Source organism: Mustela erminea, chromosome 8 (assembly GCF_009829155.1).
Source record: "Mustela erminea isolate mMusErm1 chromosome 8, mMusErm1.Pri, whole genome shotgun sequence".
NCBI lineage: Eukaryota > Metazoa > Chordata > Mammalia > Carnivora > Mustelidae > Mustela > Mustela erminea.
The window spans coordinates 6,110,204-6,137,174 of record NC_045621.1 but is presented as its reverse complement, the minus strand read 5'-3'; positions in this window follow the sequence as shown (position 1 = coordinate 6,137,174).

Sequence of the window (26,971 nt, the reverse complement as noted above, 5' to 3'; positions counted from 1 at the left end):
GTAGGCAGGCAGAGAGAGAGGAGGATGCAGGCTCCCCGCTGAGCAGAGAGCCTGATGCGGGACTCGATCCCAGGACCCTGAGATCATGACCTGAGCCGAAGGCAGCGGCTTAACCCACTGAGCCACCCAGGCGCCCCTCCTCTTGCTTATTAAACCTGCCACCTACCCATCAGGAGTGGTCAGGCTCTTTATTTAGTCCCTCCTTGCCCTCTGTGTACAGAGGCCAACATACAGTTATTGTAATATTAAAAATACTTATTTTTATATCATTTTGATAACATATCAAAAGGTTAATTAGTTATTAAAATTTAAATATTCCACACATGATTAATAACTCATAATAGTTTTTGTATTGAAAGACAAATTTCCACACATATCCAAAGGCATATTAGTGTGTCCAGGGAATGGATTTTTATGGAATTTCCTTAAATCAGAACATGATATCAGTAGTATATATGTCTTCATTTGTTCTTATAAATTTGAATTGTTTGCTTGTGTGCCAAATGGCTTGTAAAAATAATAAATAAATAAGAAAGGTGGTTGTAAAATGTACAATGTTTGTTTGTGGTCATAAAGGACCACTTAGTTTATGCTAATTTAATTAATCCTCATCTAAAGCATACAGACTGCCCTGGTACTTAATGTACTGGAAAAATATACATAGCATTTTGACACTATCCTGTACCACTGAGAGGTAACATTGTACTCTGACATTGTATTAATATGTCACTAGACAGCTTCCAACAGGGATTCAAGATCATGCTCTCTAGCTTTATTTTTTAAATGGGAGTTATGTCTGGGGCTAAAACAGTCTTTATGATTGCATTTGCTATTGTTCTTTCTAGTTTAGTAGTCTGTTAAAACTCATGGGTGAACTGTATCTTAAAAAATCAGTATAACAACAATGAGAATCAGTAATACATCATTAGAAATAAAATTGAATTTATAGACAGTAGCATTGCCACTCATTGTGGGATGTAATTATCTAATGTCCTCATTTGTATTTTTATAAACTTGATGGAATTCTGATATTCTCCCTTAGCTAAGAAGACAGAACAACTAATTGCTTTGCATTCACTATCTTGGCTGAAGGGTGAAAAGCTAAAACCCAATTTATCCAGTAAGTGCTACATTTGTGAAAAACAGCATCAAAGCCTTGATGTGTTTTACTGTAGTCTCTTGGGAAGGCTCATGTCTAATTTTTATGCTGATATAGCTCATAATATAGTCCTCTTACTCTTCTATTTGCTCTTGCAATTACAAGGTTTCTTATTCCATTGTGTATATTCCTCTGAACTAAGATTAGTTTAACTGAGCTTCCTTTGAAAAGTTGCCTACCCATCAAATGTGTCAAGCCTAATGCATTCAGTAGCCAAAGAAAATCAATGAACAACACACTTTTCTGCTTCCTGCAATGATCAATAGAATTCACATAATGGGTGGAAAATTTTTAATCGTGACAACTCAGAATCTTCTTAGCATAAATCTCCCCTGCATTATAACCTCTCCATTTCCACTTCCTGAATTTGCAGGCATTGAGTAATATCTATGTAGAAGATATATTATTAAAGGTAATACAATTAGAACTTCACACTTTGATGATAATGAGTTTAGATCCCAAAGGCCTATTTTCTAGATGTGAAGTCTTTTATATTTTGCATTTAAAATATACAAACTGAAGATTTTCTGCTAGAATGTTAAAACTTATTTAAATGCAATTTAATTCAAATATGTACATTGAAGGAAACATATATTGCTTTGATTGTTTCTAAATTAAAATTATGAAATCATATTTAAGGTTTTTAACATTTGAATTACATTTTTAGAGGGTTTTGTTATTGTTTAAGAATATCTGTCTTGGAGATGAAATACTCAAAAATGAGATTTAGAAGAATATTATAAAGAGAAATGAAACTTTACAATCAAACATAAATAAAACTCATTTAAAGTTTAGGTATTCTATCATAATTCATTATTTATAAGTCTGCAATAGGCAGTTTCGTTCTGTGTGACATGCACTATATTAGCTGTATTAGGTGCTAGGGATACAGAGACAAGAGATAGGTTCTGGCTTGGAGAAATTAACAGTACACTAACATAAAAGTGGAGAGCTTCAATTTAGTGAGCCAATTGTGTGTGTATGCATGTGTCTGTGTACACACACAGCAAAATGAATCATGGTTTTAAAACTGTATTTCAAGAACATTAAAGAATTATAACACTAAGTGGCACATTTATATATAAAAGTTACTTGTTTTGTGATTAAAAGGACAGGCTCAGATTTTACTCATCTTTGCACCCAGCACTTGCACTAAATATAATACATTGAGTGTGTGTGTTGTATGTGTGGGGGTTGGGGGTGATTGCTCTCCACTTCTCCACTTTCTGTATGAAAACATTCTAAAATGTTTTTTATGTTTTAGAAATAACCATTTATATTACTCTTTGTGTTCATAATATGCCTTAGATTATAAAATTCTTCTCTAGGCCAGCTTTTATTATAATTGTCAATGTCTAATATAATCCTACACTTGAGAACAAACATAAATGACATATATAACTTACTGTATAAAAATTTTTAATTTACTATTTAACTTAAATGTCCGTAAGAGAATAAGGCCAACATCCATTAGCGTATATTTGATATTAATAATTGTGTTTAGTGCAATAAAATCTATTTCATAGATATGTATGTATATTTATATAGATGTATATTCCATGTATATGGAATGCACATTCATTTATATATTCATAAAGTGTTACATTATATTTGCTAACACTTAAAATTTCTAATGCCTTATCATCGGTATTAAGATAACTACCCCAATTTTTAATAGCTGACGATAGCCTACTCAACAAATAGGCTACTCAAAAGTAGGCTGTTAATATGTGGGTTTTATTTTAATTACTGCGTAAGTTCATGTTTTGTGTTTTGCTCTCAAGCAACTTATTTTCCTTTGGAGAATATTTTACAAATACATTTATGTGTAGTTGTAAAATTACTATGTAATAATTCTTTCCCCTGTCAGAATTTGGGATCTAAGAGAGCATGTCTATTTTGTAACATGTGGCTAGTAGTTTCCTGTTGTTCTCAGCATATAAAGAATGCATAAATTTTGTTACATATAGAGCTCTATCAGTTTTATTTATTAAATATTGTATGGATATTCCTTCTATTTTGTTTTGTACTGTTATGCAAACACTTTTTAAATGTGACTCAAATACCTAAGCCATATGAATATTTTAAAATTATCTACTAAGAAGTTAAATAAATACTTCCATATAAGAAAAAAATTTAAAATATTTCATGTTAAATACTTGCATATAAGAAAAATTTTAAAATATTTCATCTCTGACAGAGTGAACCAGGAATATAGATAAAGGAGCAGTTGATTAATAGAGTAGGTTATTATTTAGGGGGGATTATATGTGAGAAAGTAAGAACAAAAATTACTGTTTTTAATCAGAATAAATCAGAGTTAATATATGCCTCCATATAGTCCCTCCTGCCTTATGTCACCTAACGTCAGTTTCTGTCATTGGTACTGAACAGTCTTTATAATGCAGCATTCATCAGAGCTGTCTATGCAGCAACCTAAGGGGTGTGGGTGTTATCAGCAATCCCCTGAAAAGCATCCATCTTTGCTTCTAATCCCAGATTTTTGGAATATGTAACAACTATTTTAAGGTTGAAGGCCAGGGGTTTAGAAAATCTATTTTTAGCAAGGATTAAAAACAACCCCGTCCCTTCCCAGATAGTACACATCTTATCATCCAGGTGTTTTGATATCTTATAATTTCCATAAATTATGGACCCATAGACTTCCTCTTTGGCCTTTTCATATACTGTATCTAATTCACTAGTTATTCAATTCCCTTCTCTTTTTATGGCCTTAGTAACCTGTGGGGATAGAAAGAATTGCCAACCAATCCTAATGTGAAATATTGAAAGGTCAAAGCTGTAAAAACCTCTACTAAATTTCTAAGAATATTTTAGGTACTAAATTCTGTTACTGCTGAGTCTCAAAATGTTGAATATAATAAAAGTATTTAATTCTTGTCCTAACAATTCAAATGACAAGTAATCAATGAGTGTTTTATTCTTCTAAATCTCCATATTTTCATAAAGCTGTAAAAATCCTTCAGGAACACTCTTTCTTAGTCATATGTGTTCTCACTTCTGCCATACTCCTATTATCTCACAGCTGAATGTGGAATAGTTTTTAAAATTCGTTTTCATCTAAAAGACAATAATAAAATTTCTTAAAATGTTTAACCGTGGCCAAATCTCTCACTTTCAATAAGCCTCAGTAACTTTATGGGCAAAATTAGCAATTTTAAGAAAGCTATCTCTAATAACTTTTCCAGATCTATTCCTGTTGCCTTTTACTTCTGAGGTAAGCTGGCAATGTTCCTGAAATCAGTCTGTGAGATGATGGATATTTGTGCAATTCTTTTTGTGATGTCTGTCTCTTTGCCCAAATTATACTAGAACTCACAAGTCTGAGAACTGACCCAGTGATCTGGGCAGCTGAATTAACTAGCCTCTGCCATCACTTGGGGGTGATTTGTGCTCTACCTCCCATGTGCCAATACAATGGAATCATCCTGTATTTCACACCTGTCTTTGAAAGTAAATTTCTTGAGCTTTTGAAGATGTCATTTTTTCCAAACGGATATATTCACCTCAAAAACGTATTAATAAATGTAGACTTCTCATATGCTAATAATGTTTATTCAGTATAAGTTTGACTTCTTAAATAAAATAATCCCACCTTTATTTTCAGCCATTTTGAATGGCTATACTGCTGCTTGTTCAATATCTTGAAGGGAGTGTGATACTAAGGAAGATATTTTTTATCTATGAGAAAAGATATTTTTTATCTATGAGAAAATCTGGGAGAATTCTGTGGTTTACTACGTAGTATACTATCACTATTCTTGATTCTTCTGAGGCTGGCTGGGTTTTATGCCTTTTATAGATTGGTTGACACCTGGTAATTATTTTTTATGCCCTTTTCATTACTGCAAGTATCCCTGTTTAAAAGTCAAATTATATGATTCTCTACCTATTACTGCATCTGTACACAATGCTGCTTAATAATCTGGGAAGCCATCAAACAGACTTAGATCACAAAATTAATCTCTCAGGAAAGTACATGTCAAAGAGATTTTTATTTTTTTATTTGCCATCAAAGTAGGTATAAAATGTTTGTCATACTGACAATCTTCCTTACATTTCATATCAATACATACATGGTGCTGTGTTACTTATCCTGATGGAAAGCATGTCTAACTGTAATGGCTATGAGGCAGAAGGAAACAAAAAACAAAAACCTTAACAAGGAAATAGATGAAACAAAGAATAAGCAAACAAAAATGTTTTTCTTTGTGATTGTGTGAAATAGAATCTTGAGAATCTTTCCTAATTGTGTCTTGTGTTCTGAAATGAAGGAGGAAGATATGTATTTGTTCGCCCTAGATATTCTGTCAAATAATTTACTTACTTCTTTAGCCAGATTGTAGAGAAGATCACTTCTAATCATGCCCAACACATGCTGTCTTAGGTTGCTTCTGTGGCTCCAAAAGCCACTAATATTTTCTGTTGCTACAACACAAACTAGGAAAAAATATAAATTCCTATGACCTATAAATGTGTGTGTGCGTGTGTGTGTGTGTGTGTGTGTGTGGTGTGTTGTGTGTTGTGTGTGTGCCTGTGTGTGTATTCTAAGGAGTAAATTTGGGGTAAGATAAATGAACTCAAAGATAAATAAAAAATCATCATTCTCTCTATGTAACTTTTTCTTAAAATTATTTTTATATAGAATAAGTTACACGGGCTTACTGAATCTTCTCACATGTATTTCAACACACATTAATAATTTTAATAGTAATAGAGGATGCATTTTTCAGATGGGTCAATTAGCTGACTGTTAATTCAATCATGAGCTCTATTTCCTTCCTTGCCAAATCGTTTCCTGTCGACATCTTGAGTCTCCTAATGGCTAATCTTCTCCAACTGCTAGTTTCCTAGTCACATAAACATCTCTACGCAGATTTAGAGCTTTATCAAACACAATTTAAAAAATAACCCGCTGCTCTCATTACTTTAAGCAATCTTTGATTCTTCTTTGCCATGCATATGTAACAGGATGCCCCCCCCCTTTTTTAAGATTTTATTTATTTCTTTGTCAGAGAGACAGAGACTGCGGGCCCAAGCTGGGGAAGTAGCAGGCTGAGGGGGAAACAGACTTCCCACTGAACAGATCGCCTGGGATCATGGGAAGAGCTGAAGACAGTCCCTTAATGCACTGAGCCACCCAGACGCCCCTCACAGGATGTTTCTGAAGTAGGTAGTGTTACACCATCTACAACACGTTTCTAAAGTAGATATTGTTAAACTATAGCACACTTTTTTCCTCAGGAACTTGTCAGTTAACATGAATTTAATATCTAGGACTCTAGGTGTGCAAACACAAAACAACCGTTTCCAAGCTACTGTACATATATTTGATCTTTTCAGATACTAATTAATGAAAAAAAAGACTGAACTATTTAAAATGCTAACCTCCTGGGGGAAATAACCACATAAAACTTCTCTCTTAAAAAATGCTTCAAATACTGCTCCTTGTGGAGAGCTGAAATGGGAACAAGAACTTGGAGCACAAATCACAGGCGAGCTTTCTCTAATCGACCTGCACGCTGAGTACCACACTTAGCCCAGGGCACGACGTGCTATTAGCATTTTCATCCTGACACGTATACCCCTTCACACTGCCTCTGTTGACATGCAACTTAAGAATATGTGTCCCAGATTACAAAGAGGCATTCGTATGAGTGCTGGAAAGAGAAGAAAGTGGAGAATAACTAAGGAGAAAAACATTCCAATTATATCCAATCTCTGATGATTTCACCCATTATTAAACGTCTGTCTACTTCGCTCGCTGAGATGTGCCTGAATCTAAACGCACTGATCTTTTTCAATCCCAGTTCTTATGCTCCGCTGATATCTCAGCCTCTGCTTCTCCTTTTTCTGGTTTTTCAAAACAGGACAGCTCAGGTTCAACCCCGTGGTGTCAGAGTCTTCGACTCGGTGCAGTGCTCGTAGGAAGCAGAGTAAGACGCCTGGCCCCCAAATTCTCACTCCTATCCTTGATGTTCCTGGCCTTCGACTTAATCATGCTTATTGCAGAAGTCCTTGATGAAGTAGTTAATTTTTCCTCCTGGGAACTGCAATGTTGTATCATTATCAACCATTTATTTGGTGTGAAGTAATTGTTCAGAAAATCCTAAGAGAGAGACTTATATCATGTGTGATTTCAGAAGGGAAATCAGAGATATTTTAGAGTAGGAGATTGCCTGATGAAGCTAAATCAGCCTTTAATCTAAGAAGGGAACACCAAAGAGTAAATGAGAGTTCTGGGTGCCTGGGAAAAGAGTGCATGAGAAAGAAGGTAGAAGGTAGTAATGGAAACTTTCGCAAACCTTGGCATAGTCTCAGAGGCTATGAAATATCTTAACATTGTGCCTAGAAGATTATTCATAGCTATCGACATTGGAAGAAACACTTCCACCATCTCTAACCTCAGAATAAAAAAGTCGGCATTAGTGGTAAGAGAGAATATTCTGATTCTAAAGTGATTTCATGTTCATTGTTTTGTAGAAAAATCAGGCATCGTGCTTCCTTCAAAAATCTCAAATGCCCTTTCCCAATAGGTTTAGATGCATGTTCTAGGAATTATCATATTGAAATTAAGGAGATGCTGTTACAGTTTCAAAGTAGATGAAAGCCTTTTAAGCAGAAGACAGCCTTTTAAGATAAGTGTGAGCCTTCAGGCTCATGCTTTAAGTGATGCCAAGTTCCCCATCAGTATGCTGCCAGACTAATGAAAAGGAAGAAGGTTGAGAAGCAGAGCAGTGCCAATGGGTCAGTCACTGGGGGAGGGGGGAGATCTTTATTTAGGTCATCATAAATTTTGAAATAGAGTGAAATATGATAAAAATGTTTACCTTCACTTATTTTATGACATGATAAATAGCTCCCCTTTATTGAAGGGGAATACATTCTAAGACCCCCCAAGGATGCCTGAAACCATAGATAGTACTGAACTCCGTATATACTGTTTTCTCCTATACATAGATATCTTTGATAAAGTTTAATTTATAAATTAGGCACAAAGAGGGGCATCTGGGTGGCTCAGTCAGTTAAGCATCTACCTTCAGCTGAGGTCAGGATCCCAGGGTGCTGGGACTGAGTCCCACACCAGGCTCCTTGCTCGGCAGGGAGCCCGCTTCTCCCTCTGTCTGCTATTCCCCCTGCTTATATGCCCTCTCGCTCTCTCTGACAAATAAATAAATGAAGTTGTTTTAAAAATAGGCACAAAGATTAACAATAGCTAATAATAAAACAGAACAATTATAGCAATATACTCTAATAAAAGTTCTGTGGTCTCTTCTTCTCCTTCTTTTTCTCTCAGAACATCTTATCATACTGTACTCAGTACAATAGGTGCTTCTACTTGTGATGATGTGAAGTGGAAAGGTGCCTCTAAGAGTAGATGAAGTGCAGTGAGTGACACAGGCATCATGACATACATCAGAAAGGATCAGCTCCTCCCACACTGTGGTTGACTCAGACTACCTGAAGCTGTGGAAAGCAAAATCTTGGACAATGGATATTCTTTCTTTATTTATGAAATATTATTTATTTACTTATTTATGAAATAAATTCCAATACAGATCAAAACATATAAGAATAAGGTACTTATACTTTTTTTTTTTTTAAAGATTTTATTTATTTATTTGACAGAGAGAGATCACAAGTAGGCAGAGAGGCAGGCAGAGAGAGAGGAGGAAGCAGGCTCCCTGCTGAGCAGAGAGCCCGACGCGGGGCTTGATCCCAGGACCCTGAGATCATGACCTGAGCCAAAGGCAGCGGCTTAACCCACTGAGCCACCCAGGCGCCCCAGGTACTTATACTTAAGGAATCTTGCGAACCACTGGGGAATGTTAGAATGATTACTAGCTGATAATTTGAAGAGGTTTTGCTAAATCTGAGATGGTCTAAACTACGTTTGTACACTGAAGTAGCAATGCCCGATGAAAACAATACATGAGTTACTGAATTAAATAAAAGATGTTTCTTAGAGCTCATAAATACAGTATAATACTGTTATAAGTTATTGAATTCGATATAAAAGTATATTTAATTTTTTCTTTCAGTTCATAATCACATAAGAAAACTTAGTGCAACAAAGATATAGTCATTAAAAGACAGAAAGGGCCACCCTGACTCCATTTCCTCCTACAATACTCCAAATAAAAAGGACTGTAGAGATCAGAATGCTATTAGATTTTCTATGTAGATAATATCACTGACATTCAGAATTTGGAACAATTGCAAATATTTGCATAAAAGAGTTTTTCTATGAATTAAAAAAAGTACAGTTTTTTTTTAAAGATTTTATTTATTTATTTGACAGAGATCACAAGTAGGCAGAGAGAGCAGGCAGAGAGAGAGGAGGAAGCAGGCTCCCCGCTGAGCAGAGAGCTCGATGTGGGGCTTGATCTCAGGACCCTGAGATCATGACCTGAGCCGAAGGCAGCGGCTTAATGACTGAGCCACCCAGGAACCCCAAAAAAGTACAATTTTAATGTTATTATTTTTAGAACAAACTCTTGGCATATCCTTTACATATTCCTCTTTTAACAGTATCCTAGAAAGAGTTAGCAAAAAGGTTAGGCTTAGAGTTAGGTCTCATCACTACACACATTTATGAAGTGTTTCTCTAAATACTTATTTGTATCTAAGGATTTATTTAGGTATTTGACTATTTCTTCATTCATAATTTTGATATTTATTCGCAGAATGTTTTCCAAGCATCTATCTTCAGAGAATCTAGTCTGTGTTCTTGCCTGAGTAGTCACTAATACCTATAGATTTATCAATCTCTTGTAAACATTTTTGATTTAACAATCTTCATCATTCTTATCCTTATCCATAACTTAATGCCTTCATTACTAAACTAATAGTATTACTTAAAACCTTGCCCTATCTCCTTATCTTTCTGGTCTGAACCCTAGCATTACAGTGTGTGAGGCATTTTGCTTCAGCTATTTGTTGTGAAAATTTTTCTTTTTTTACTTTTATGTATTCACTAGAGAGAGCATGAGAGAGCATAAGCAGGGGAGCGCACGGGAAAGAGTGAGAACCAAGTGCAAACTGGCTCCCCACTGAGCAAGGAGCCTGAGGTGGGGCTCCTCCGGCCCCTGGGAACATGACCTGAGCTGAAGGCAGACGCCTCACCTACTGAGCCACCCAGGGACCCTATGTTGTGAAATCTTTTATAAAATATATTCAGTTCATTCGAATATTACTTCAACATTTCATAAAATAATTTTGTTGCTCATTTAAGCTTACTTACATTTAATGCAATTTCAGTATTTTGTTTTCATATGCACTGAATATTTGGTAGTAAGTTGCCAGGACAGTTCGATCAATATCAATACATTATTTGGAAATTTTTCATGCCTCTAAGATATTAAACTGAAAAATACAAATCAGATTTTAGATGGGCTTCTTTGATATTGCCTAATCAGTGACTTAAGTTGTATGCTTTACTATCTCCTTGTTTTCTGAATCTGATGACTTTGCATATCAAATACAGTTATTTTCATAATAGTGGGAAATGTATATCAATAAAATGAAATCTGTTAAAATCTATACTGCTTAAGAGGCTTGTGATAGTCTGCGTTGTCAACCTGGCTATACTACAGTCCCACTTCCTCAATCAAGCACAAATCTAGATGCTGCTGTAATGTTTTTTTATAGATGTGATTAACATGTATGATCACTTGACTTTAAGTAAAGGATAAAGGCCTTGGGGAAATGTCTCAGAATAAAATGGCAATGATGTATCCTTCCTTCCATGCATTTAATTCTGGATACTCTGGAACTTTTTTCTCTTCTTCCCCATGCTTACTATGACTTAACAGTTACTACTCCCTCCTTCTGTCTAGATCTTAGAAGTGGATTGAACTTTTGGTCTGTGCTCAGAGTGATGACTGAAAAATTAGATGTTTGGGGCACATTTAGAAGAGACCCTTCAAGCTCCATATAACAATAATCACTAACTCTTATGTCGCATGTAATATTTGCATAACTCTTTTAAGAATATTCCATGCATTAACGCATTTACTTCTCATCAGAATTCTATATATAAGAAATAATTCTATATGCTTTTAACAGAAGACAAGCCAAGGCACAAAGTTTTGCAACAACATACCCATGGTCATACAGCCAGAAAATGGAAGTGCTGTTTGAACCAAAGTGGTCTATGATCTAAACTACTCTATTCCCTTGTTTCTGTGGAATCTATACAATTGTAAAACAAACAAAAATGACTGTAATCTCCAGTGAGTGAGACGATTGCCACATATTCTATCACACCAACAGAGGAGCAGCTTCTGAGCCCGTTTCTCTGCAGCATTGTTGAGGCACAAAACTATTCGTGGTGACTATTGTGGTAACGAACAAACAGAAAGAAACAGAAAGTCCTGGAGGATATTGCTAGTGTGCTGAGTCTGCCGCTGGAGCTTAACTGTGCTGACAAGCAGGTGCACTATGCGTGTTACAGGGCTGGTTCCTTTGTTTAAGTGATCACACCCCCTTTTATTTAAGGTAGTTATAAATTTTACTTTCGTGTTTGCTCTACACATAAAATAAAGAAATCAACCAGCATTTATATGGATGGGAAGAAATGGACCAAATATTGTGATGAGAATTAAAACCATTAGCAAGCAGAAAGCATCCAGACAGGAGAGAACAAATATAAAACAATGTAGGGAACAAATATAAAACAATGGATTGTCCAGGATCTACCTCAGTTTTGGGACATTGACAAGGCTTATATAAAGAGTCATGGGGTGTGAATACATTACTCAGTTGTTGGCTCTGTCAGGATCCACTAGGAAGAGAGTAGAAGTGAGCTTCTGAAGTAAATGCTGAGTCAGTAGAGGGAAGAATTTTAGGCATTGATAAACTTTGATACATGATGAAACACTAAGAAGCTACCAAAACCCATATCACAGTTTGGAAACTGGAAAACTGAAGAATGTCTCAGTCTGAGGGCTGCATTTCATTTGGTCATTCTCCGTTACAGGTATGACAGCAAAATAATCCCACCTAATTCACAATTTTAGCTATGTGATCCTGTTGTATGAAAGCCAAAGTAGGTATAAATCTATCCTACCCACAAAGACATAAATATGAATGACAGTTGAAGAAAAGAGATTCTCATAATATTTGCAAATATGTAAGTGATCTTTGTATTCTTGTATCTGAAGAAAACCTCAGACTTGTACTGGGTGATAAATCTGGTAAAAGCACAACAGACCAACAAACAAAAATGGAGCCCATCTCACGAATTTTGAAACTCAAATGAAAGAGTGAAATTTAATTTGTATATATTTGTTCATAAAATCATGTGAAAATAATTAAATTTTTTGAAAGACTTGATCCGACTTATCACATTGTATATAAATTTTTTGTTATTGTTGTTGTTGTTTTGTTTTGCTTTTTTGTTCTTCTTTAACTGTAGGAAGAGTAAGAAAAGATTACCTAGCCTAGAAAAACTAGTTTTTTCTAGATTATTAGCCTAGAAAAACATTTATGTTCCTTAGTCAACATATCTACTCTTCTGCACACATGGTCTTTGCCCTCAGGTAATTCCAGTTCCTCCTCATTGCTGTGGCAGCCGATTGCCTTGGGTGGAAGCTATAAGCACATCACCTGGTTGGAACTATCATCCTCTGCTTTCTGCCTCGGGCTTCTTTGTGAACACTGGAGTCCTACAGGAATCAGCTCAGACATTCAAATTAGGGAACAAACCGGAAAGGCAAGGGTTAACAAAAGAGGAGACAACCCTTCACCAGTGAGAACAAATAGTCTGGGTGTATATTGTCACCCTTCTTTGTTTCAAGAGCACAAGTCTGAGATTCATTCTGCAGGGCTCCCCAGGAACAGGCAACAGAATTTAAGTGCAAACACCTCCATGAATAAGCACCTCATAGCAGAAGCTTAGATTGGCTCATCAGCCTCCTCTGTATCGAGTTTCCACGTCTCTCACTATTGTTCCTCAACATCATTTCCTAAAATAAACCACGGCCTGCAGTCTTTTATCTCAGGTGTTGTTTCTGGTGAGAAGTTAGGCTAAGAATTATTCTCTATCTAGAATAGTCCCTCTAAATTTTGTAGGGATAACACTATTTCTTTTTAAAGATTTTATTTATTTATTTGACAGAGATCACAAGTTGGCGGAGAGGCAGGCAAAGAGAGTGGAGGAAGCAGGCTCCCCGCTGAGCAGAGAGCCCGATGCGGGACTCGATCCCAGGACCCTGAGACCATGACCTGAGCGGAAGGCAGAGGCTTTAACCCACTGAGTCACCCAGGTACCCCAGGGATAACACTATTTTTAATGAAAGAATAAAAGTTCATATTTACTAAATATTACTATTTAGTACTAATTAAAGGTATATCAAACTCTGGCTTATGAAGAGGTGAAAAACATCAATCGTAATATGTAACAAAATTTCTCCTTGTTTATTTAGTCCTATTGGATATCTTTCTACTTTTTTTTTTCGTCAAAATAAATAAGAGACAGTCATTATTTTCTTTCTAGTTTAAATGACAAATTTTGATTGTCTTTGAAATAATAGTACTTAACAATTATAAATAGAATTAGTGCCCTTTAAAAAGAGCCCCAGAGAACTCTTTCAACCTCTTTCTGCCGCACACGGATTTGACCAAAAGAAAACAAGTCTGTGCCCCTGAAGAACATCCTTACCAGAGCTTGACCATGTTGTCATTCTGATCTAGGACCCAGTCTCCATAAATGTAAGGAATATATATCTGTTGTTTCTAAATCACCAAGTCTGTATTACTTTGTTATAGCAGCCTGAACTAAGACTTGGAGGAAATTATCCATATTTCTGAATCTATTTTTTTAATCCAAAATTTTTTTCAAAGTCTAGTAGAATGATCACCTGAGAAAATATTTTGAAAAAAAGATGAAGAGTGGATAACTGCATTATATTTCAGATGTATTTTAAAGCCACAATTTTCCTTAAACCATTTAATATTTTTCTGTATTTTATTAATTTATTCAACTAGTTAAAAAATATCAAGTTCATACTTTGAGCAAACCACTATAATAGGTAAGGGCACTGGGCAGGATCAGTTGGTGGAGTATGTAACTTTTGATGCCAAGGTTGTGATTTTGAGCCCCATGATGGGCATGAGGCATAATTTAATAAAATTAAATTTTAATTTAAAATAAATTAAAAACAAAAGGTATTGTAAAATTTCTGTTGTTTCATCTAATTATTTCTCAGGAATGCACATCACTTTTTGCATGGGTGCACAAAGTTTATGTTAAATAATGTTTTTTCTCACCAGGCTATTGCTCTTGATATTAATGATCAAGATATTTGGTGTTCATCTATTTGTGTCTAGAGTACTTCCTAATATTTCCATTTAAAATTATGGAGAGTGACAAATGGTTTGGGATAATTGGGTTCATCTCTAATGTGAGGAATGACTTTGTTTCCCACTAAGACCTTACTTCATGACAGGCATGGAGATAAAGAGTAGTATACTAAGCGAAATAAGTCAGAGAAAGACAAATATAATATAATTTCACTCATATGTGGAATTTAAGAAACCAAACGAATGATCAAAGGAGATAAAAGAGAGAGAGACAAACCAAGAAACAGCCTCTTAACTATAGAGAACAACTGATGGTTACCAGAGGGGAGGTGGACAGGGGATGGGTTAAATAGTTGATGGGGATCACGGAGGGCGCTTGTGGTGAACATCGGGTGTCGTATGGAAGTGTCCAATCACCATACTGTACACCTGAAACTGATATTACACTGTATGTTCACTAACAGGAATTTAAATAAAAACTTAAAAAAAAGAGCAGTTGAAAAAATAAGATGTCTCATGGAAGAAGACATATCACGAAGAAGTTTAATGTGTATTATTTAATCATGCTTAATAAGCAGACTCTGAACATAATGAATAAATTCATATTAAAACACATTTCAAAAATTTGACTTAATATTTATGGAGTTCAACAATACATGTTAATCATAAAATAGCATCAAATGGATAATATTACTTCTCACTAAAGTTAATATTGATAATATTACACTATTTAATAATACTATCATACCACAATAACTGAAATTAAAGTATTCTTTTTCTAGCTGTAGTTTAGTAAACATCTCTTTGTACCTGCTTTAATAAAATAAAAACAACATAATTTATTCTTTTTCAATTCTCTCCTAAAAATCCTATTATCAGAAACTGATGGAAATGAAACATATAAAAAATGATTTAGAAATTAGTCTAAATCACTTGATAATTTTTTTAACTTAGAAAAGAGTAATTAATGGTTTTTAAAAAGTGGGGTAATTGAGACATTGTATAATATTCACAATGAAACCAGTTACAAATTTAGTCTATGGCTATTAATGCATACTATAAGACATCAAGCTTATATTACACTTTTGTGAAGTCCCTAAAAGGGAAAAATCTTTTAAAAATAATACCACAGAGGCATTTTTAACCACTTACTTTATTCTATATGAGTATGAACTGTTTGTAAATAGAAAACAGCCTTTAAAAAGACTGCCATATTTTGCTTTACTTTTCACTTCTCAAGGAGAAAAATGCATTCCATAAAAATTAGAAATGACTTCAGCTAGATCCACATGCCATGAAAAGTTTTATGTGTAAAAAAAATGTTTTATGTGTAGATTGCTCTGGGTGGTATGGGCATTTTAGCGTTATTAATTCTTTGAATCCATGAATACAGAATATCCCTCCATTTATTTCTGTTTTCCTCAATTTCTTCCATTAATATTGTTCAGTTTTCAGTGTATAAATCTTTCACAACTTTGGTAAAATATATTCTTAAGTATTTTATTCATTTTCATGCTGTTCTAAATGATATTTTAAAAAATGTATCATTGTTAGTATATAGAAATGTGATTGATTTTAATATTGATTTTTACTCAGAAGCTTTATAGAACTTGTGTATAAACTCTAACAGGTGTGTGTACATGTGTGTATGACTGTACATGGCATCTTTGGTGTTTGCTCTATATAATATCATGTGATCCTCAAACAGTGACAACTTTACTTCAGTCTTTCTAATTTGGATGACTTTTATTTCTTCTTCTCCCTATGTGCTCTGGATAGGACATCTAGTACTACATTGAATAAAATTGTCGAGAGTGACCATCCTTGTCTTCTTCCTGATTTTGAAGTAAAAGAGTTCAGCTTCTAACATTGAGTGTGATGTTAATTGTGGAGTTTTCATATATGGTCTTTTTTTATGATGAGGTACATTCTTTTCTCTCCATGCTGTTTTCCAGAGTGACTGTACCATCTTGCATTCCCACAAAAAGTGTAGGAGGGTTCCCCTTTCTCCACATCCTCACCGGTATCTGTTGTTTCCAGTGTTATTAGTATTAGCCATTCTGACAGATGTGAGGTAGTATTTCATCATGGTTTTTATTTTTATTACCTTGATAATGAGTAATGTTGAGTATCTCTTCATGCATCTGTTAGTCATCTATACCTCTTCTTTGGAAAAATGTCTAGTTATGTCTTCTGCCCATTTCTTAAGTAGATTATTTGTTTTGGGGGGTGCTGAGTTTTATAAGTTCTTTATAGATTTTGGATACTCACTCTTTATGAGATTATGTCATTTGCAAATATCTTCTCTTATTCTGTAAGTTACCTCTCAGTTTTGCTGATTGTTTCATTCACTGTGCAGAAGACTTTTATCTTGATGAAGTCCCAATAGTTCATTTTGCTTTTGTTTCCCTTGCCTTCAGAGATGTATCCAGTAAGAAGTTGCTACAGACAATGTCAAAGAGGTTGTTGCCTTGGCTCACCACTAGGATTTTGACGGTTTCCTGTCTCGCATTTAAGTCTTTCATCCATTTTGAATTTATTCCTGTGTACTGTTTAAGAAAGTGGTCCAGCTTCATTCTTCTGTAAGGTGCTACCCGGTTTTCCCAACACCATTTGTTGAAGAGACTGTCTTTTCTACATTGGACATTCTTTCCCCGTATGTTGAAGACTAGTTGACCACAGAGTTGTGGGTCTGTTTCTGGGTTTTCTATTCTGTTCAATTGATCTGTGGTGTACTTTTGTGCCAGTACCAAACTGTCTTGATGATCACAGCTTTGTAATAGAGCTTGAAGTCCAGAATTATAATGCCTCCAGCTTTACTTTTCTTTTTCAAGATTGCTTTGGCTATGATTGCATACAAATTCTAGGACTGTTGCTTCTAACTCTGTGAAAGATGCTGGTGGTATTTTGATAGGGATTACATTAAATATGTAGAGTGCTTTGGGCTGTATAAACATTTTAACTATATTCATTATTCCAATCCATGAGCATGAATGTTTTCCATTACTTTGTGTCACCTTAATTTTTTTCATAAGTATTGTATAGTTTTGAGAGTATAGATCTTTTACTACTTTAGTTAGGTTTATTCTTAGGTATCTTATGGTTTATAGTGCAATTGCAAATGGGATCAACTCTTTGATTTCTCTTTCTGCTCCTTCATTGTTAGTCTATAGAAATGCAGCAGATTTCTGTATGTTGATTTTGTATCCTGTGACTTTGCTGAATTGATGTATCAGTTCTAGCAATTTTTTGCAGTCTTTTGAGTTTTCTATGCAGAGTATCATGTTGTCTGGTGAGAGTGAAAGTTTGACTTCCTTGCTCACTTGGATGACTTTTATTTCTTTTTGTTGTCTGATTGCTAAGGCTAGTACTTCTAGTACTATGTTAAATAACAATGTTGAGAGTGGACATCCCTATCTTGTTCCTAAACTTAGAGGAAAAGCTCTCAGTTCTCCTCATCGAGGTTGATATTAGCTGTGGGTCTTTCCTATATGGCCTTACAAAGTTGAGATGTGTTCCCTCTATTCCTACTGTGTTGACAGATTTTATCAAGAATGAATGCTTGGTCTAAGGTCAAAGTCAAAGGCTTTTACTTCACATATTGAGGAGATCACATGGTTCTTATCCTTTATTTTATTAATGTGGTATGTCATGTTGATTGATTTATGAATGTTGAACCACCACTGCAATGCAGGAATATACCACTTGATTTTGATGAATAATTCTTTGAATATACTGTTGAATTAAATTTGCTAGTATGATGTTGAGAATTTTTGCATCCATGTTCACCAGGGATATTGGCCTCTAATTCTCCTTTTAAGTTGGATCTTTGGTTTTATAATCAAGGTAATGTTGGGCTTATGGGTTTGAGTTTGAGAATGAGTTTGGAAGTTTTCCTTGCTGGGGTCCAGCCTTGGTAGGTCCAGGTGTCCCTGAAGGAGGGGTGGTGTCAGTGAGATGAATGGGAGAGCCCCACAGTGAATTCTGGTCGGGAATCAGGCATGTCCATCTTTATTCTGATTATCAAGCTTTTTATATAGGCAGTTTAATTGGTTTGGGGGTTACAAGCACTCATCAGATGATTTCTCTTTGTCCACCACATGTTATTTTAGTTAAGCCATAATGGTACAGACTAGTGCCAGGGATGGGGGACACGGTCTTGCTTCTTGGGTAATCATGTTTCTCAGAAAACCATGGGAGGTAGCACAAATATGTGCTTTTTGGTAACTTCTTTTGAGGTCTGCAGTAAAACAAGATATAGCTTAATGGAAAATGAGAAGCTATAGGGAAGACCTAGATACTAAAGAACTGTAGGAAAACAAGGTATAGGTTAATTGAAAACAACGAGCTTTAGGGATAAACTAGATAGTAAAGAACTGTAGGAAAATAAGAGATAAGGTAATGGAAAATGAGAAGCTATCTAAAGAAACTAAGTATATAAGAAAAAAGTAGGAATGAGAAGGTGTTACCTTTGCAGGAGGCAGGGTGTAATTTAATGGCTTGGCTTGTGAAAGCCTTGGACAAACATCAACTCAGGTAGGAAACCGTCTATTATGGTACACATTTAAAGTTCTCCATTGTTCTAGGTACAGAATAATTTATCTCCTTGAAGTTGCTCTGGCCATAAGCCTGAGAGATGTTTGTGGCAGGTTAGCAAGGGGCTTTTTATCTGAGAGAGATTTGTGGATCAGAGGAAAAGGCAAGAGACTAACAGACCATGCTTATCTGCGGGGTTATCCCAACCTTACCTCAGCAGTCACCTGCAGGGTGATCCCGCCCTTGGTAAGGTTAGGCCTGCATTAGTTCAAACCTTAACCTAGTAGGGCAATGTCCTTGACCAGACCTCATGGCTCCCAACATTTCCTTCCATTCCTATTTTTTGGAAAAGTTTGAGAAAAATGAAGAATAGCTATTAACTCTTCTATAAGTGTTTGTAAGTTCTCCTAGGAAGCCATCTGGCCCTGGATTCTTATTTGCTGGGAGATTTTGGGTTAGTGATTCAATTTCTTTCCTGGTTATGGGTTTGTTCAAATTTTCTATTCCTCCCTGTTTCAGGGTTGCTGGTTTATATGTTTCCAGGAATTTATCCATTTTTTTTCCAGATTGCCCAATTTGTTGACATATAATTTTTTATAGTATTCTCTTATAATTGTGTCCTTGTGGTGTTGCTTGTGATTTCTCTTTACTTCATGATTTTATTTATTTGAGTCCTTTCTTTTTTCTTTCTGATAAGTCTGCCTAGGGGTTTATCAATTTTATTAATTCTTTCAAAAAGCCAGTTTCTAATTTCATTGATCTGTTCTACTGAGTTATTTTGTTTGTTTCTATATCATTTATTTCTGCTATATTCTTTATTATTTCCTTTCTGCTGCTGACTTTAGCCTTTATTTGTTGTTACTTTTCTAGTTGTGTTAGGGGTAAGTTTAGGTTGCACATTGAGACTTTTCTCTCTTCTTGGGGTAGGTATTCCTATAGTCTTCATGATAACTTTTGTTGCATCCCAAAGGTTTTGGAAGGGTGTTGTGCTTTCATTTTCATTCACTTTGTGTATTTTTTTTTTTAATTTCTTCTTTTCTTTCCTGGTTAACTCATTCATTATTTAGTAGGATCTTTCTAACCTCCATGTATTTGTGGTCTGTCTAAAATTTTTCCTGTGGTCAACTTCAAGTTTCATAGGGTTATGTTTGGAAAATATGTATAGATGACCTCAATCTTCTTGTTCTTGTTGAGGCTTGATTTGTGACCCAGTATGTGATCTATTTGGAGAATGTTCTGTGTGTACTTGAAAATAATCTGTGTTCTGTTGCTTTAGGATGAAGTGTTCTAAGTATGTGTTTTAAGTATGTCCTGTCCAGTGTGTCATTCAAAGCTATTGTGTCCTCATTAATTTTCTGCTTAGATGGTCTGCCCATTGCTGTAAGTGGGTGTTAAAGTCTCCTACTATTATTGTTGTCTTGTTGTCAATAAATTTCTTTATGTTTGTTATTCATTGATTTATATATTTGGGTGCTGCCTTGGTGGGGGCATAAATGTTTACAATTGTTAGATCTTCTTGTTGGATAGACCTCTTTATTATGATATAGTGCCCTTCTTCATTTCTTGTTATTCTGTTAGCTTTAAAATCTAGTTTGTCTGATGTAAGTATGGTTATTCTGGCTTTCTTTCGACATCCACTAGCATGACAAATGGTTCATCCCCTTGTTCTCAATCTCCCCACGCCCTTAGATCTAAAATGAGTCCCTTGTAGGCAGTATATAAATTTTTTTTTTTAAATCCATCCTGAAACTCTGTGTCTTTTGATTGGAGCATTTACTCCATTTACAATCAAAGTGATTACTGAATGGTATGATTTTTGTGCCATTGTATTATCTGTAAAGTCAGTGTTTTCTGGAGTTTTTCTCTGTTCCTTTCTAGTCTTTGTCACTTTTTGTCTTCCTTCCCCACTCAGAGTCTCCTGTAATATTTCTTGCTGGGCTGGTTTAGTAGTCACAGACTCCTTTAGTTTTTGTCTGGGAAACTCTTCATCTCTCTTTCTATGCTGAATGACAGCCTTTCTGGATAAAGTATTCTTGGATATATATTTTTCCCATTTATCGAATTGAGGGGTGTGCTGCTTCTCTTGCTCGTAGGCACACTTGACCCAGTAAAGAAGCACCCGTAGGCGAGGGGCGATGAGGTTCGGTGTAAACTGCTTAAGCCTTCCCTGTGAGTACTGGGCTGCTCACTCAAGTCCATCTGTGCTGATGGGCAAGGGGAAAAATTGACTCTGCCCACTTTCAAATCCGTGCATAGGGGAGTTTGCACCTGCCACTGTTCAGAAGCTCTCACAGAAGAGTAAGCAGTCTCCATCAGTTGTTTCAGGCTTCCCTCAGATCCCCGCTTTACCCTGTCTGTGTCCAAGCCATCTGCCCACCCAGTGACACAATGCTCCTGTGTTTTTTTCTCAGGCACATAGGCTGGTTTCAAAACTCTAAAATTTAGGGACCTGTGCTGATCTTCTAGGGGAGGATCTCACTGCACTATGGCTTGTGCCGGTCTGTCCCAGAAAAGTAGCCACATGAACACACAGGGGCTTGGAGTTTATGGTAAAGCACAGCAGAAAGCTGCCATCCAGGTTAAGGGTTCTCAGCAGGTGCCTCTGCTCCTGTGGTAATGAATGGGGAGCTCAATGGCACCTGCTGGCCTTTTTGCTCCCAGAGAGCAGTGTCACCTCTCCCAAATGTACTCCAAGAAGAGGAACTGTCCTTCCCAGTGCAAGCCTGGGTATGGTCAGATCATGCTGTCTGCTCCCAGGCCTCTGTCCTCTTTCTCCACAAGAGTACCCCTATACCTTCCAGGCTCAAACTTGGAGACAGCACAAACTTCTAAAACTTGAGACTTTGAGCTCTGCTGCTTGTGAAAACTTGTGATAATTAGCCCCTCTCATTTTCCTAGTCAGTGATTTGGGGGAAGTGTTTTTCTTGGGCAATGTCCTGCACACTGCTCGCTTTCTCTCTCTCTCTTCCCCGCCCCACCATAGTCAGGGTTCCCTACCCTCTGCAGCAACCATGATTCTTTTTTTTGCCCAAATCACATCTCTGTGCCTCCTACCCTCCACAGCATGCCTTTTTTTCTCCCGCTCATTGGACAATTTGTTCTCTCAGTCCTCAGATCAATTTCCTGAGTTTTCAGAATGATTTGATATGTATCCATCTATATTCAAGGGAAGAGGCAGGCATCAGGCCCCCCTACCACTGCACTGTCTTAACTCCTCTCTGGTATGTTCTTTCTATACCCAATTTGTTGAGAGTTTTGGCATAAAAAGGATGTTGAATTTTGTCTCATGCTTTTTTTTACATCTATGGAGATAATATGATTTGCATCTTTCATTTTGTTAACATTGTATCACATTTACTAACATGTATACAGTGAACCAGGTTTGCATCCAAAAAATAAATCCTAATTAATCTCTGTGTATGACCCTTTAAATGTACTGTTAAATTCATTTTGCCAATATTTTGTTTATGATTTTGACACGTATGTTTATTAGAGATATGGGCCTGCAATTTTCTTTTCTTCTTGTGCCATTGTCTGGGTTTCACTGTCAGGGTAATTAATACTGGCCTCAAGAAATGAGTTTGGATGTTTTCCCACTCTTAAATTATTTGGAAGATTTTGAGAAGGATAGTTATTAACTTTTCTTAAAATGTTTAGTAGAATTCACCAGGGAAACCATCTGGTTCTGAACTTTTCTTTTGGGGCAGGAGATTTTTGATTATCATTCAATTTCCTTACTTATAATTTGTTCAGATTTGTTGTTTTTTATTTTTATGTGATTATTAAAAAACATATCATAATGGCTAAGTCAGTAAAGCCCATTATCTCTGATGGTAGAAATTAGCATCATATTAAAACAAACAAAACAAACAAAAAAAAACAAAACAAAAACCTCTACAGGTGATTACAATATAAACAACCATCCTAATAAGTGGATATATTTCTCTCTCAAGGTTTCTGGTGATCAAGCCCCATGCCGTGCTCTTTGCTCAGCAAAAAGTCTGCTTCTTTCTCTCCCTCTTCCCCTACCCCTTGCTCATTCTCTCTCTGTCTCAAATAAATAAATAAAATCTTAAAAAATCTTAAAAAAAGAGTGATTTTAATATTAAAGCTATTTAATGTTTATGAGAGAAGTTGAAAAAAGTATCTGTATTCATGGATTGAAGGAGCTGAAGGAAATAATTAAGAAATTCTTTTTATACATATATCTATACCTAAGTCTAGACATAGATATAGATATATTGATCTTGATGTAAATTGACATATAAAGGGAGAATTTCTTAAAAATTTCTAAACATAAAGAGATACTTAGGCACATATATGTCATGGGGAATGAAGAGAATGATATTGGTAACACATTCAGTGTCTGGCAGTTTTTCATCAAAGTTTTTTCAAAAGGTCTTTATGGCAAATATTTTTTTTTTTTAAGGTTTTACTTATTTATTTGAGAGACAGAGATCACAAGTAGGCAGAGAGGCAGGCAGAGAGAGAGGAGGAATCAGGTTCCCTGCTGAGCAGAGAGCCCCATGAGGGGCTGGATCCAGGACCCTGAGATCATGACCCAGGCCAAATCCAGAGGCTTAACCCACTGAGCTACCCAGGTGCCCCTATGGCAAACATTTTATTATCAAAGTGTCAAGGACAAAATACTGACTAAAAGACCTTTATATTATCCAACTCAACATTTCAAAATAATTCAAAGAGAAAGGAATTTGACATTGCTTAAGGAGTTGAAGACTCTTATGTGGGGTGGATAGGTCTTATCACCATGCCCACCCCACCCCTGCAGTCCTTTTCTAAAAGAATCTGCTCTTGGTCCACAGCCTGACTTAAGAAAGTATCTCAAAGAAATACATCCTTGACCTTTGCCACAAATGATTGTATCAAGGCTTCATTATCTTATTCTTGCATACCAAGCTATAGTCTGCGTAGTAGTTAATGGTATAGAAAGAAATTTTCAATTAGTGGTTTAGAGTTTTTCTATCAATCATAAACTTTCAGAACTGAGAATACATTTTCAAAGAATCATGTCGCTTTGTTAACAGCAAGTAAATAGTACTGAAATAATTTAAAGAAACTGGCCATGTACCACTATATATAGTTAGTAAGATGCCATAAATATATGAATAACTAAAAAAATGGTGAGTCACCAGAAAACTTGAGAGAGAAATATATCCACTTATTAGGATGGTTGTTTATATTGTAATCACCTGTGGAGGTTTTTGTTTTGTTTTGTTTGCTTCTAATATGATGCTAATTTCCACCATCAGAGATAATGGGCTTTATTGACTTAGCCATTATGATGTGTTTTTATAATCTCCTAAAGTAATTCTAATTAGCAAGCAAGACTGGAATAGTCACCTGGAGTAGAAAACAGCAATTGTCTAGTTGCAGCAAGAGAAATATAAGTACTAGTAGAAGGTGATATTTGGAGTTGCATTGGATTTTACCATCTCCAGTTGTTCTGAAAGTAACTTGGGATTTGGGGGATGCTTGTATTTATTATTTACAATTATTTGCTATCTGCTCTAAATTATGCTAAGTCTCGTTTTATAATTTTTTCAAAATTAATCCTTTTGTCAGAATTACTGAACATGACTGGAGGAAAAATGTGATGAGGTACAGTATAGAATAGGAGTATTTTTAAATCCCCTACTAAAGCTTTTAATTACTATTCATTTTCAGAAGGTATGCCAATTTATAACCATACTTCTTATTCCTTGAATGTACTACTGGCTGTCCATCACCAATTGGTCTAGAATTCTGGTTTCAGAAATCTGTCATGATACATGATATTATTCTTATCTTTACATTTTTATAACCCTAAAAGGTAAGTTGAGAAAAAGAGAATGTGTTTAGATAGAGAGAACAATGTAAGAAAAACAAGAAATTGAGATTTGTAAATTAGTGAGCATATCTGACTTATCCTGCCAGTACTACATTATGTGAAACTATATTTCAAAAGTTGATACAGAATTTTTAAAATTTTCATCCCAGTGTAGTTAACATACGGGGCTGTAATAATTTCAGGAGGACAATGTAGTGGTTCAGCAATTCTACACATCACTCTGTGCTCATCAAGAGTACGTCACCTGTTTCATCCATTTCCCCACCAACCTCCCCTCTGGTAACGATCTATTCTATATATTTAAGAGTCTGGTATTTTGGTTTCTTTCTTTCTTTTTTTTTTTTTTTTCTTAAAGTCCACATGTAAGTGAAATCATATGATACTTATTTTTATCTGACTGGCTTATTTCACTTAGCATTATACCCTAGATCCATCTTCGTTGTTGCAAATAGCAAGATTTCATTCTCTTTAGGACTAAGAAATATCTATTGTATGTATAGTTTGCATCTTCTTTATCCATTCTTGTGCCGAAGGACATGTGGGCTGCTTCCATATCTCATCTAATGTAAATAATGCTGCAACAAACATGGGGGTCCACATATGACTTTGAATTAGTGTTTCGGTATTCTTAGGGTATTCTTTTGGTATTCTTGGTATTCTTTGGTATTCTTAGGGTATTCTTTGGTATTCTTAGGGTAATTGCACCCAGTAGTGCAATTACAGGATCAAAGGGTAGTTGTATTATATTCGTTTGTTAAAGAATCCCCTATAGTCTTCCAAAGTGGCTTCAACAGCTTACATTCCCACCAGTAGCTCATGAGGGTTCTTTTTTCTCCACATTCTCACCAACACCTGTTGTTTCTTGAGTTTTTTATTTTTTTTCAAGATTTTATTTATTTATTTGACAGACAGAGATCACAAGTAGGCAGAGAGGCAGGCAGAGAGAGAGGGGGGAAGCAGGCTCCCTGCTGGGCAGAGAGCCTGATGTGGGACTCGATCCCAGGACCCTGAGATCATGACCTGAGCGGAAGGCAGAGGCTTTCACACACTGAGCCACTCAGGTGCTCCTTGAGATTTTCATTTTAGCTATTCTGACAGGTGAAAGGTGACATCTCATTGTCGCTTTGATTGGTATTGTCTCGCAGATGAATGGTGTTGAGCCAACTGAATGTCTTTTTTTTTTGGAGAAATGTCTTTTTATGTCTTCTGCCCATTTTTAATCAGATTATTTGTTTTTGGGGTATTGAGTTGTTGAAGTCCTTTACGTATGTTGGATATTCTTTATCAGATATGTCATTTGCAAATATCTTCTCCCGTTCTGTAGGTTTTCTTTTAGTTTTGTTGATAATTTCTTCTATTTTGCAGAAGTTTTTTATTTTGGTGTAATCCCAACAGTTTATTCTTGCTTCTGTTTTCCTTGCCTCAAGAAACATATCTAGAAAGATGCTATTAAGGCTGTCAGAAATATTACTGCCTGTGCTCTCTTCTGGGATTTTATGGTTTCAGTTATTACACTTACATTCTTAATCCACTTTGAGTTTATTTTTGTGTGTGGTTGAAAAAGCCCTCCCACTTCATTCTTTTGCACATAGCTGTCCAGTTTTCTTAACACCATTTGTTGAAGAAACCCTCTTTTTCCCATTGCATATTCTTTCCTCCTTTGTCAAAGATTAATTGACCATATAATTGTGAGTGTACGTCTATGTTTCCTTTTCTGTTCCATTGATCTGTGTGTCTGTTTTTGTGTCTGCACCATACTGTTTTGATTACTAGAACTTTGTAATATACCTTGAGGTCTGGAATCATGCTAAGTCCAGTTTTCTTTTTCTTTTTCAAGATTACTTTGGTTATTCAGGTCTTTTGTGGATTCATACAAGTGTAATTGGAAAGAGGGACCCACCAAAGCCCAGGGGTGTGGCTTGGTGCAAGCAAGTTGGATTGTGAGTGTTGGCACTGTGGTGGTTCCTATAGATGGCACTATGTTTATGTGGGGGGGAGGCAGGAGGGAAATTGTACTGCCAGCACCTTTGTCCTGGAGAATTCCCTAGGGGAACCCTGTCCCTCTGGGAATTAACTCCCTCCTGTATGGTGAGGGGTTTTTC